Source organism: Silene latifolia, chromosome 8, assembly GCF_048544455.1.
Source record: "Silene latifolia isolate original U9 population chromosome 8, ASM4854445v1, whole genome shotgun sequence".
In the NCBI taxonomy this organism is placed as follows: domain Eukaryota; kingdom Viridiplantae; phylum Streptophyta; class Magnoliopsida; order Caryophyllales; family Caryophyllaceae; genus Silene; species Silene latifolia.
Genome location: NC_133533.1, coordinates 19,258,409 through 19,272,227, shown reverse-complemented (window position 1 = coordinate 19,272,227; position 13,819 = coordinate 19,258,409). Strand labels below are relative to the sequence as shown.

General features: G+C 38.3%; 1 pseudogene; it reads left to right on the top strand.

Moving 5' to 3' along the window:
* Positions 1-13,622, top strand: LOC141596549 (uncharacterized; annotated as a pseudogene).
* The last annotated feature ends 197 nt before the right edge of the window (positions 13,623-13,819 follow it).

Sequence of the window (13,819 nt, the reverse complement as noted above, 5' to 3'; positions counted from 1 at the left end):
TTTCCGTAGCTTGGGACCTTGGGTCCTTCCACTTCCACTATACGGAGAAGTGCAGAAAAACCCCTAATCAATGGCGAGAGTGAAGGGCACAGGCACCTTCGATTTCAAGCGGCACCATGTCGCCGAGTACCCAGTACACCTCGAGAAACCACCAGCCATCTCCACCGCCGCACCTAACTCCATCACTCTCTCCGACATTCAACGGGACCGTCTTACTCAAATCGCTGCTGCTACTTGGCTCCCTTCCGCCTCCGCCTCCGCTTCCGCTACTTCTGCCGCTTTCAACCCTGACCTCGTTGACCAAATCTACCGCACCGAGCTCACCGTAAAGTCGGCTGGTAAGAAGACCGTCCCATTACAGCGTGTTATGATCTTGGAGGTTAGCCAGTATCTCGAGAATTATCTTTGGCCTCATTTCGATCCCAATACCGCCACTTTCGAGCATCTTATGAGTATGATTCTTATGATTAATGAGAAGGTAGGTTTCTCTACTAATTAATTTCTGCTGTCTTTTGTTAATTGTTGTTGAATGAATCGATTCTTGATGATTATGTTGTGCAGTTTAGAGAAAATGTGGCTGCGTGGGTCTGCTTTCATGATAACAAGGATGTCTTTAGGGCCTTCTTACACCGAGTTCTTCACCTTAAAAATCAGGTAATAATTGATTATTTGTTTTAGGTTCTAGTTACTACAGCTTACTATGGTTCGATTGGACCCCGACATGTCCGTTTTACATGATTAAGTCCCGATTTTGATGAGTTGTTGAATAACGGTTGTGAAGGAGAGGTAGAGTAGAATAGAGGTGGTGAATTTTCCCTCCAACTCTCCGCGATTTTAATTTACCATCCATCTAAATATAATAGTTGGACCTCAACCATCACCTTAAGGTTTTGGTTTAGATGGTTCATCTATCATGGTATCAGAGCCAGTGTGACCAAGAGGTCACCGGTTCAAATCCTGGCAGCCTCCAATAACTCACGAAGTGAAAATTCAGCACATGGTATGAGGGGCCTGTGCACTAACCACTCTTCGAGCCCAATGTTATGTCATTTGTGAAAGATTAAAGATGTTGACACAATCAATGTGATAGTTTCCGGAAAAATGAGAATTCTGATGAATGGTCAATTAGAACACGTGAATATAATGAATTATTTATTTATTTTTACCAAAAAAGATCTTCACCTTTGTATACAAAATGGAAATTCTGACTTGTTTTATTATCCTACTCAACTCCGTGCAACTGCTAAGAACTGTTAGTGCCACAAGGAGTGCTGACTAGAGATTGTGATCCTTTTATGTGAAGCACTAGGAGATGTAGTAGTTATTACGTGTACGTTTATTCTTAGGGCTTGCTTGGGATGGGAGTAATTATTAAGGGAGTAATGAGAGCTAAAATATGAAGAAATGGGAGGAGATTAGTGCTTTGTGGTGGTTGTGGAGGGTGGAAAGAGGAGGTGGGGGAGGAACTATTACCTCTATATGGAGGTAATAATTACTTGGAGGGGGAGGTGGGTAACAATTACTCCCCTAATGGAGGGACTATTACACTATATTTCCCCATTTCTATCCATTTCTATCTCCAATTCTCATCCCTTCCTTCCATTTTTTAGTTCATTTTAGCTCTATTACTCCCTTAATAATTACTCCCATCCCAAGCAAGCCAGGAGAAACGGTGTTGCACAGCCAGCAATCTAGGAAGCAAAACATGGGTTATTGACTTAACGTGAAGTCGTGAATTACTCTCTACCTGGTTTTTGCTTCGTACTATGCAAAATACACAGAAAGTAGTGAAAGGATAAAGGTTAAAAGTTGACACCTTAGCTTCCTACCCATGAGCACTTAGATCATTTGGTAAGGGGGTTGTCTTAGCTTAACCAAAGGTCTCGTGTTTGAGCTCTGGGAATGCTACAATGTTAAAACTTATGAGGAAGAGCTTTACCCTAATGGTCCTACCCGGCTTGAATCCGGACTATACCAGATGGTATACACCACAAAAACAACATATTATAGGCTGCCTCACATATTGAATATGCATATCTTTATTATTTCCTATTTATTGAGTTTTTCATTCATTTGGAGCTTAGTAGCTTACTCGAAATCTGTCAACATTGCCTCTGCACTTTCAACCTTTTCTACTGGTTATAGACAGTCAATTTTATTGCTATAATTTCTGAAGGGCCTGGCCAAGTGTTTGTTGATTGGGTTATCTTAAATTGGTCATTATGCTATCTTTTGGTCAGGGAGACCGTTTCAGTATTGCGGAGAAGACGAACTATTTGGTTTTCATGATCAATGCGTTTCAGGTGCATACTCCACGTCTCCACTATAATTTCTGATTAGTGAGTGTTATCTTTGCTATTTGTTTTTGTCTTTTGTCGGTTTTATCATATAATTTACACGCACCTGCAGAGCTTAGAGGACGAAGTTGTTAGTGAGACTGTTCTAAGGCTGGCTGGTCTGCAATGCTGGCATAGCTTGTCATTTGGTCGCTTCCAGGTGAAATTTGGTTACATAATAGTTTTTTTTTTTTTTTTTTCACTTTTCTTTTTTGTACGCTGAAAATAGATTTGCTGCTTGTCAGATGGAACTGTGTCTTAATCCAAATCTGATAAAGAAATGGAAAAAGATGACAAAAGCAGAAGCCAAAAAGGCTAAGAAACGAGGAGAAAGCTACGATCCCTTAAGTTCTGTGGAAGCGACATTTCTAAAAAAATTGTTTGAAGAGTTCCTAGAGGTATGAGCGTATGACATTTCTGTATACTTTCATGTTAAACTAACCTTGCCTATAGTACTTACACATTTTACTTTAGGTGCTCAATTCTAAGCTGTTCCACAACGTACAACATGATTCAGAAAATCTTGATGATGGCAACTTTGAAAAAGTTGATGATGCTTGCATCTTATACTGTGAGAGGTTTATGGAGTTTCTTATTGATCTATTGAGCCAACTGCCGACAAGGAGGTACATGGAACTGCTTTATTTTTTTCTCAAGTTTTTGTTTTCTTTTAACCTCACATATAATTACCCAAATGTATGCAATTGGATTGAATGGTGGTAGTATTGGGAAAACTCAGGGACTTTAGATTGTTGAAGGCTGGAACTTGATAGTAAATCATGACTGTGGTGGTGAAGCACAATTTATTTGTAAAGCTTATGGCGATCACCACAATGGTTACCACATTTTTAGGCGATATTGGCCGCATCTAGCGAGATTTGGCTGCTAGCATGGCGAAAACCCATTATTTAATACTATGGGCTTAACTGCAAGTTTGGAAGTTTTTGTTGCGATTCTTAGCAAAAGTCACTAATTCCTCTGGTTTTGACATAAGTGCAATAGTTGATGGGAAGAGAAATGGAGAGATGGGACTATGGGAGGCTTAGGGAAAGGAGTAAAGATGTTTGACATCCAAATCTTTCCTATGTGGGATTGTTGAAAGCATTTTAGTTTTATTTATAGTCGGGAATATTATCCTTCCATTTCCACCCATGACCCAACTGTATTTTTGAAGAAGGGAATTCATCTCCTTTCATTAACTTCCAAAATCGAGGATGACTCTTAGAATGAAAAGCAGTGGGAGAGTGTGAAAATGAACCTCTTACATATATAAAATGAAAAATACATTATGACATGGCATCACAGATAGGCTGGGGAGGGGTGTGCTGCCTGTGTCAGTTCTGGTATATGCCTTGAAATTTCTTTTCCTGTGAAAAAGATATTATTTTGCTCAACTTCAAAAACTTCATAAGATTGTTATACTCACTCACATTCCATTACATTATCTTTTGTTAGCCTCATGATATTGTGACGAGGGTTTGCTTAATATGTCAGTCACCAGCATTCTCAGATAAGATCTGTTCAATTTGAGCACTAGTAGAGTGTCACATGTTGGTTATGATTGGGAACTTGGAGGAAGATTTCTCAATACGAAGATGGTGGTAAAAAGGTTTGTAGGCCAGTATTGTTGTTAGACTTGTCACTCCAACGTCAATGTATTTATTCTTGGGGTTGTAGAGTATAGTTTCTCTTGCAATTGTTGATATATAGACAGGAAGCTGAGAGTGTAGGGTGCAGAGGTGTGTGTGTGTGTGTGTGTGTGTGTGTGTGTGTGTGTGGGGGGGGGGGGTTATGGAAGCTGAGTGTAATGTAAGATGTTCAGTCCAGCCATCTAAGTATCTAACGCGAAATTGGGTTCTTGGCTGAGCCCAGATTAGTGCTATTTCCATATCTTGAGTGACATGATCTTATAGGATTTATGATAATTTGGGTGGCTCATTCTGGCCTAACTCAAAGGAATCGTAAAGGAATGGTGGTTATATCTTTTTGGGAGGTGATCTTGGGCCAAAGAGGGAAATTGCTTGATTGGCCGCGGTTGGTGAACCTCTGGTGGTTATTAGTGCTGCTGAGTGCAGACTGATTGGGTGGAGAGTTAGGAAAGAGAAGATTTGGATTTTACTTCTGGGGAATAGTAGAAGTAGGGCTTGATGCTGTGAGGGTGGGGTAGGGGTGACCTTTGTGCTTGCTCAACGGAACATGATTTTTTTTTTTTTTGAAACGGAGGGAAGTTTGTTGATGAAGTACCTTTTCATTCTTCCCACTGAATCAAAAGTATTTGTCTTAATGTAGCCTGTGCACTGCCCCTGCATGTTCTTGGTCACAACTGACAGCTGCTCCTTATACAAACTGCATGGTGTTTAATAAACACTCCTGAAATGGAGAGTGTCTATGCACTACTGATGATTATGCTTGCCTTCGATTGTACTAGAAAGCATAATGCATAAGCTTAAGTAACAATTAAGGAGGTTTATACTTTACATTTAGCGAAATAAATGCTGCTGATTTTTTAGTAACCAAGTTTCTCGTTAATTTTTGAGAATTAGTGAACTAGCACCCACTGAATATTTTTTTCTTTGAGCACGAGAAAGGCTTATAAATATTTCTTGATAGCAATCTTCTGAAAACACGAGAATGTGGAAACTCACCTTACGAGCACTTAGTAAGCATGTCAAACTAAGGCATAATTGGTTGATATTCGCGATAATAGAACTACAGAAGGCCATGTGGTGGTTCTAATCTTTACTAACGATGAAACATGATCAATCATGGCTCAAGTTAGGCCAAAGTTCAGTGAAGAGAGTGGTTGTTTCAAGGTTGTTAGGATTAGATTCCTACTTCATATAGAAGAAATTGTGTCGGATCAGAATGCAGGATCGATAGAGGATCGTAAGATCCTACATATAGCTTGAATAAATATCCATATGAAATGAATTTGATATATGATATGTATATAACGTCGAAAGCCTATCTAATAAGTGAAATTTCTCTAGCTACAATATAGCAAATAAAATATCCAAGGTAGAGGAATAAATGAACTTTGTATGATCTTGTACGTTTCCAGCGATGATCCTCCATGATCCTACCCAATTTTTAGAAATCCCATAGCAGTCCTACCACTGGCACAATCTTACAACGATTTGGATCGTTTTTCTCATTTGGGGTCACAGGCTCATAAGATCCTATTATCAGGATTGCGATTTGAACAATTATGGCTGTTTGCTACAAAATATTGTCAATTGGATAGTTGTTCCTGGAGAAACTTATGGCGGTTGCTTCCGATAACTCATATATCTATAAGCATTTTAACTTTGTGAACAAGTTCATTATTTCGCTCACTTCTTCCTAATAAAAGATGGGGGTGTTTATTTTGTTCATGTATATTTGTTTTGTCTGTAACCGTTTACGTCTATCATGTAATTTATCAAATTCCATGTAGCTTTCATTATTTTGTTTTGAATTGTTATAAGCATCCTTGTGTTTTAAATTTGGTGCTTCACATTTTCGCTTTCATGCATTCATCTGAGATCATCTGCTGTTGGGTTGGCTGTTGCAGATACTTGAGGCCCCTTGTGGCTGATGTTGCTGTCGTTGCTAAATGTCACTTAAGTGCACTTTACACTCACCAGAGGGGAAAGTTGTTTTCACAACTTGTTGACTTGCTACAGTTTTATGAAACTTTTGAGATTAATGATCATGAAGGGACACAGTTAACTGATGACGAGGTTCTTCAAGCTCATTATGATCGCTTTCAGTCCTTTCAGTTGCTCGGATTCAAGAAAATGCCTAAGGTCTATAATCTGATATTGACAAATTACTTACTTTTAGGAAGGGACGTTTTGTCGGCTCAAATAATGTTTGTCGAATTTTGTAGTGACCTCAAGTAGACAGTTGTCCTTGAAGTGACCAAGTCCTTTTTAGCTAATCTTGTACATGTATCTTCTTTCCTTCAGTTGCGGGAGCTGGCATTAGCAAATATTGGTGCAGTAGACAAGCGTGTTGATCTCTCAAAAAAGCTGTCTGTTCTTTCACCTATAGAACTTAAAGATTTAATCTGTTCTAAGGTATGTTTTCTTTTTAAGTTAAGGACTAATGTTACGTCATTGAGTTTGTCATTTCGCTTGCTCTTCATGACCATGAGGGTCTCAATTGAAGTTTGCTAGACCTATCTTAACCTACCTTTGGCCTGAGATAGGGTTAAACCCAGTGAGAGGCTTTCAGCTAAATGAAAAAAAAAAGGAAAGAAATTGTCTTAGATGACTAATTGACTATGTCTACTGTTTGTTTGTTTGAGTTTTTTGTTTACTGACATCTTTTACGTCCTTTTCCTTTATTCAGCTCAAACTCATATCAAAGGATGATCCATGGTCTGATAGAGTTGATTTTCTCATTGAAGTCATGGTATCATTTTTTGAAAAACAAAAGTCTCAGAAGGAAGCCATAAATGCTCTTCCACTCTATCCAAATGAGCAAATAATGTGGGATGAAAGCCTTGTACCTAGCATTAACTACTCAGGAGAAGGCTGCTTAGCTCTCCCAAAACTTAACTTACAGTTTTTGACTCTTCATGATTATCTCTTGAGAAACTTCAATCTTTTTCGTCTTGAGTCAACATATGAAATTCGGGAGGATATTCAGGAAGCTGTTCCTCACCTTCTTCCCTACATCAACAGTGAGGGAGAAACAGCTTTCCGTGGATGGTCGAGAATGGCTGTGCCCATAAGAGAATTCAAAATAACTGAGGTTAAGCAGCCTAACATTGGGGAGGTAAAGCCAGCAGCAGCTACTGCAAATATTACATTCAGCATTGCCAGCTATCGATCACACATACGATCAGAATGGGATGCACTTAAAGAGCATGACGTTTTGTTTTTGCTTTCTATACGCCCTTCTTTCGAGCCATTGAGTGAAGAGGAATCTGATAAAGCAACTGTTCCACAAAGGCTTGGGCTTCTATATGTACGTGGATGTGAAGTAATAGAGGTTCGAGATGAGGAAGGAAAGCTGATGAATGATTTCACTGGGAAAATCAAACGGGACGAATGGAAGCCTCCCAAGGGTGAATTGAGAACTGTTACTGTTGCACTAGATACAGCACAATATCACATGGATGTGACTGATATTGCAGAGAAGGGGGCGGAAGATGTTTATGGGACTTTTAATTGTTTGATGCGTAGAAAACCCAAGGAAAACAACTTCAAGGCTATTTTAGAATCCATCCGAGATCTTATGAATGAAACTTGCATAGTTCCTGATTGGCTGCACAACATTTTCTTGGGTTATGGAAATCCTTCGGCAGCTCAATGGACTAACATGCCTGACCTTTTAGAGACGGTAGATTTTAAGGATACTTTCATTGATGCAGATCACTTGAAAGAAAGTTTTTCTGAGTATCAGGTTTGTGTGATGTTTCCATTGATATACTTGATCTTTCTAATTTATTTAATTTTTAAAATTTTTTGGCCAATACAACAACCTTAGCTGTTTTTTTGCTCCTCTTCAGATTTCCTTTGTTAAGCCAGATGGCTCAGAGAACAAGTGTCCTCAGCCTCCATTTCAGATCAGGCTTCCCAAGACGCTAAAAAGCAATCCTCAAGCTCTTCCTGGCAATAAATGCAATGTAATTCTGTCTGGTGATGATAATGGTTCTGCAGTTCTGGAAACGCTTGTTGTTGAGACATATGTTCCTCCAGATCCAGGCCCTTATCCCCAGGATAAACCCAAACAGAACTCTGTCAGATTTACGTCAACACAGGTACTTGCTACTGTGCTTTTGTGATGTACTCCCTCTTTCTTTTTCTTCCCACTTTTGAAGTTATGTGTGGAAATTTGAAAGTGGAAGAAAACAAAAACAGAGGGAGTATTTTGTTGCATTTTATCTAATACTACCTAATACTAACCTGCACTTCACTTTGATCTTCCCACTTTATTAAAATATACTCACATATATTAGACAAGTGGGAAAATCAAATTGGAGGGGAGGTTAGTACTATATATATAAATCGGGAACTAGGGCCTTCAATAAACGACATTTGTCACCCTATTTTTTTTGTCACGTGTCTTTCATTAATATTTTAATTGCACTAAGTATTAGTTCTTTAAATTTAGGAAAGTAAAGAACTTAAGAAAAATAATTAGATTATAATAGTCACCTTAAAATATAAAGTATGAACAATCAGGTAGCTAATCGATTTAAAGAAAGTATTTTATTTATGTAAGTTCGATTAAATTAAATAACTGATTGATTTAAGTGGAGTAGATATGTAATATATTTATTTTGCGTATAAAACCCTGATAAAGTTAAGTAGCAAAACTAATAGTGTTAGTAGTGAAAATAATTGTAGCAACATCAAGAGTAGCAAATATAAGCGCAGCGTGTGTAGTGAAAGTAACAATAATAGCAGCGAGTGTAGTGAAAGTAACAATAATAGCAGCGTGTGCAGTGAAAGTAACTATAACAACAGCGGGGTAGTGAAAGTAACTATAACAACAGCGAGAATAGTGAAGTTAATTGTAATAAAAGCGGGAGTAGTTGAAGTACTAATAGTAAGAACGAAAGTAGTGGAAGTAATACTATTAACTAGGGATGTAGTGAAGTAGTATTATTAACTGCGGGTTGTGAATGTGTCTCATAATTTGGTGGATAAATTTTATTTTATCATAATTTTAAGAAATGTCATAGAAAAATATATCATAAATGTAATGAGTTAGTCAAGCCTAACGCAATTCTATTTCATATTAGAAGATATGTTACAACTAGTTTCCAGTGAAGTAGTTCTACTTATATTAGAAGATATGTTACAACTAGTTTCCAGTGAAATAGTTGTGGAAAGCATCTTCTCGCTGCTTGATGGATAATTCCATTATCTGCACTAGATATGGATTTGCTGTGTAGGTCCCCTATATTAAAATCACTCTTGTGAGAAATGTAAATGGGAATTGTGGTTGCCTATCCTAGTTTCCATGACTGATTTTTTGTGTGTGCCAATTTTCCCTTAATTGATTTGGATTCACTGTGCTATGTAAACAAGATTACAAGAATATACGACGTGAAATGTTCAATTCAAATCAATTGTTAGGCCACAAGCTGGCAAGCCTAAAAGTTAGTTATCATTCATTCTAGATGAAGAGGGTGTTGGTTTCTTGAGTCAAACATGTTGAAGTCTGCTGCGATTGGTACAGGACGCTGATGTAGTTTTATCCTAATGGAGGAAGAATTTTATCCACTAATTGTATGTAAGATCAGGGCATTTACATAAATCTACATGAGAGCAGCGAGCTCAACAAGAGTAAGTTTAACTGAAAACTAAAAAATTTATTTTTTAACCCTAATTGAGGAAGGAGGAAGGAGTTTTATCCTAATGGAGGAAGGAGGAGGGAGTTTTAGTGTTTGCACAAACTCATAACTTTGTCTAAGAACTCAATGACTAATTTTTCCTAAAATATTAATAGCTTTTATTCTTAGTAACTCCTTATATATTAGTCAACACTTCAAGAACTTTATTCAAAAGCTCAAAATTGTTCAAGTTTTCAATAACTGTCTCAAATGAAATGTAATATGTTCAAGAAAGTCGTATAAACGTTAAAACTATGTCAGAAATTTCAAAAGATTTGTCAGAAAACTTTGTGAAAAGGCTAATTACAAGTTTTCAAATATAAAAGCTACGGTGTAAAATAATTTAAGTCAAATAATCTTTTCGAAATACTATCTACAAGTGTATATTAAAATTTATGGTACTTAAGAACTACATACTAGTTCAAATACTGTCTATAAGCTCAAAATGTCTTAAAGTTGGGTTGTTTGTAGGTAGAGTCGGTGGTATAATCTTGATACTAGACTACATGCATGTGAGTATGTGACCAGAAGTTTGGGGTTGCAATTGCCACTGAGCAATCATACTAATCCATGGAAAAGTATTGGGTACGGCCTTGCTTTTCTATTTAAGTGTTATAGGAAGAATGATGAGTTCAGTTTGACAATGGGCAAACAAGTCCTGTGGATTGTATATTTCTTCCATACCAGAGGCCTAAATTTATTTGTTTGGTTGGTCTCCAATGATCCAACATTTAAAGTATGTTCTGTCATCTATTTAGTATTTACTGTTATGAATTATGATAGTACATCTCATGCTTTTCTATCTCGATGTGTTAGAAGTCACTGCCATATTAGTCTCTTTTTCAAAAGCTCTGGCCTTGCTAATGGATCCATAAATGAGTTAAGTTTTCTGCCGATAGAACTTTGTTTAAATTGTTGGTAATGTTTTGTTCAAACTTTGGCAGATTGGAGCGATCATCTCTGGCGTTCAACCTGGGTTGACAATGGTGGTAGGTCCGCCAGGTACTGGTAAAACAGATACAGCTGTTCAGATTTTGAACGTTCTCTATCACAACTGTCCTACTCAAAGGACATTGATTATTACTCATTCAAATCAAGCTTTGAATGATCTTTTTGAAAAGATAATGGAGGTAAAGCATGATTCTTAGTTACATCTATCACATTAATTCGTAGCTTGGGCGTTCTTTGAATCCAAACCTAATAGTTTTCGCTATTTTTATCAGAGAGATGTGCCTGCTCGGTATCTTCTTCGATTAGGTCAAGGCGAGCAGGAATTAGCGACCGATTTGGACTTTAGTCGTCAGGGTCGTGTTAATGCAATGCTGGTGCGGCGATTGGAACTGCTTGGTGAGGTAGAGAGGCTAGCTAGATCTCTAAAGCTTCCTGAGGATGTAGGTTATACTTGTGAAACTTCTGGATACTTTTGGCTACTGCATGTTTACTCACGCTGGGAGCAGTTCCTTGCTGATTGTTCTGATAATAAAGATAAGTCAACGTATGTTCGAGATCGTTTCCCATTTACCGAGTTCTTTTCTAACGCACCTCAACCAATTTTTACTGGTGATTCCTTTGATAAAGACATGCGGGCTGCAAAAGGGTGCTTTCGTCATCTGAAAACTATGTTTCAGGAGCTCGAAGAATGCAGGGCATTCGAGTTGCTCAAATCAACAGTTGATAGGGCAAATTACCTTATGACTAAACAGGCGAAAATAGTTGCTATGACTTGCACACATGCAGCTCTTAAGCGGAAGGACTTCCTGCAGTTAGGGTTCAAGTATGACAATCTACTAATGGAAGAAAGTGCACAAATATTGGAAATTGAGACTTTTATCCCAATGCTTCTTCAAAGGCAAGAAGATGGATATGCGCGTCTTAAACGTTGCATATTAATTGGTGATCATCATCAGTTGCCTCCTGTTGTTAAGAACATGGCTTTCCAGAAGTATAGCCACATGGACCAGAGTCTGTTTACCAGGTTTGTTCGTCTGGGTATTCCATATATCGAGTTGAATGCCCAGGGTAGAGCACGGCCAAGTATAGCCAAACTTTATAACTGGCGATATAGAGAGTTGGGAGATCTTCTTTCTGTAAAGCAAGGCACTATCTTCCAGACGGCAAATGCTGGCTTTTCTTATGACTACCAGTTAGTGGATGTGCCGGACTATCATGGGAAAGGTGAATCGGCACCATCACCCTGGTTTTACCAAAATGAGGGAGAGGCTGAATACATCGTTAGCGTTTATATTTACATGCGTTTATTGGGCTATCCTGCTAATAAGATATCCATATTAACAACTTATAATGGTCAGAAGCTCCTCATTCGTGATGTTATCAGTAGAAGATGTGTTCCCTATGACTTTATTGGCCCCCCAAACAAGGTAAGTTGGATATCTTTCACTTATCGATTCAATTACCATGCCATTTCGTTGTGGTGGAGTTTCCAGTTTGCTTGAAAGAGATGAAAGTGGTCTTGCTAGATTATTTTCTGAGTTGTGTTTTTTTAAAACTTGATACATAGCATGATACTGTTGTTCGACTTGGAAAGTTCGTATTTCACTTCTCCTCTGCTACTAGAATCTTCATTTTACTTCTACTAGAATCTTCATTTTACTTAATTTTATTAATTCTATGCCACTGGCCATTTCAGGTTGCAACAGTGGACAAATTTCAAGGTCAGCAGAATGACTTCATTCTATTATCGCTTGTGCGAACTCGTTTTGTCGGTCATTTGCGAGATGTTAGAAGATTGGTTGTGGCAATGTCTCGTGCAAGACTCGGGCTTTATGTTTTCTGCCGTCGTTCATTATTTGAGCAGTGTTATGAACTACAGCCCACGTTTCAACGTCTTCTTCAGAGGCCAGATCGACTTGCATTGAATTTGTCTGAATATGTGACTAACACCGACCGTCATGTCGAGGAAACTGGGCCAGTTTATCTTGTCAATGGTGTAGAAGAGATGGCCAATATCGTCAACTCCAAAATGCACGGGGTCTACCAGGTATGCTCATTGGTTTTAATTTTTAACACTGTTTTAGCATGTTTGGTATCAGTTTATTACGTGTTGGAGACCTGTGAATTTTTGTATTCATTAATAGTGTACAATAGCCATTATCCTTCCCCGACCACCGTTTGAGCCCAGACCACAACTACTCTCATCAGTCATCACCTTCATCCGATCAGTTGGTCAGGGTTTGGTTGGGCTTGGTTGGTGGTCGGAGAAATTATGTAGTTTGAAGCTTATTACCTTCATCCAAAAGATCAGAATCATCACCATCAACGCTTAACCTTTTTCTTTTGATATGTCTTTGCTTAACACAGGCAAGGATGGTTAATCATCGGTATAACCCTTCCTATCTTTGGGCAAGACACGGCAGTTGATGAAGCACCCCATTTTGGTCAACAGAACTCGGTAAGCGACATGGACACTGATATATCTATAACAGGAAATGGTGACGCAAATGATGTCCGGCGCGAAAATATACCCGAGAAAGTTCAAGATGTTGGTAACGGCAATTTGCAACCAGAAAACAGTGAGAAGAAGAAATCAGATTCTGAAGTCATGGAAGATGATGTTGAGGCTGTTGCGACCAATATGGAGGAATGATCAAGTTTGAACTTTTTCAGATTAGTCTGAATATATTGCCTTTGCATCTTTCCCTCTCTCAAGTCTATCTTGGAGACCTGATCCAAAGCAATCGGATTTTTGCTTTGTTGTTGATGAATGCTATTTGTAGGTGTGGACGCATTGTTAGAATCCTTGACACAGCTTTGTATGGTGGGCAGTAGACGGAGTAGTTGTACAGTTGTAACAATAGGATGAAAACACGATTGTAGAAGTCGGATTTTACTGTTGTGCCTATTTGAAGATAACAAGATTTTTGACATGCTGAAGTTTTTGCTTCATGTACCGGAAGCAGTTCATTCCTTCAATTTAAAGAAACTGCATTCTAATTTTTTGTTCTTAAAACACACATGCCATGTGGAATTTGGGTAGCAGCTAATCCAAGTCATTTATGTCACAGAAAGAAGTGTGTGGACACGCCACGCCGGTCTTGGTTCGGGATTGACTTGAGGATTAAAATTTGCAAGTCTTGGAGCGAACATTTTGGGAGTTGGAATCTACTTCGTACTCTTTTTAATAGAAGACAAA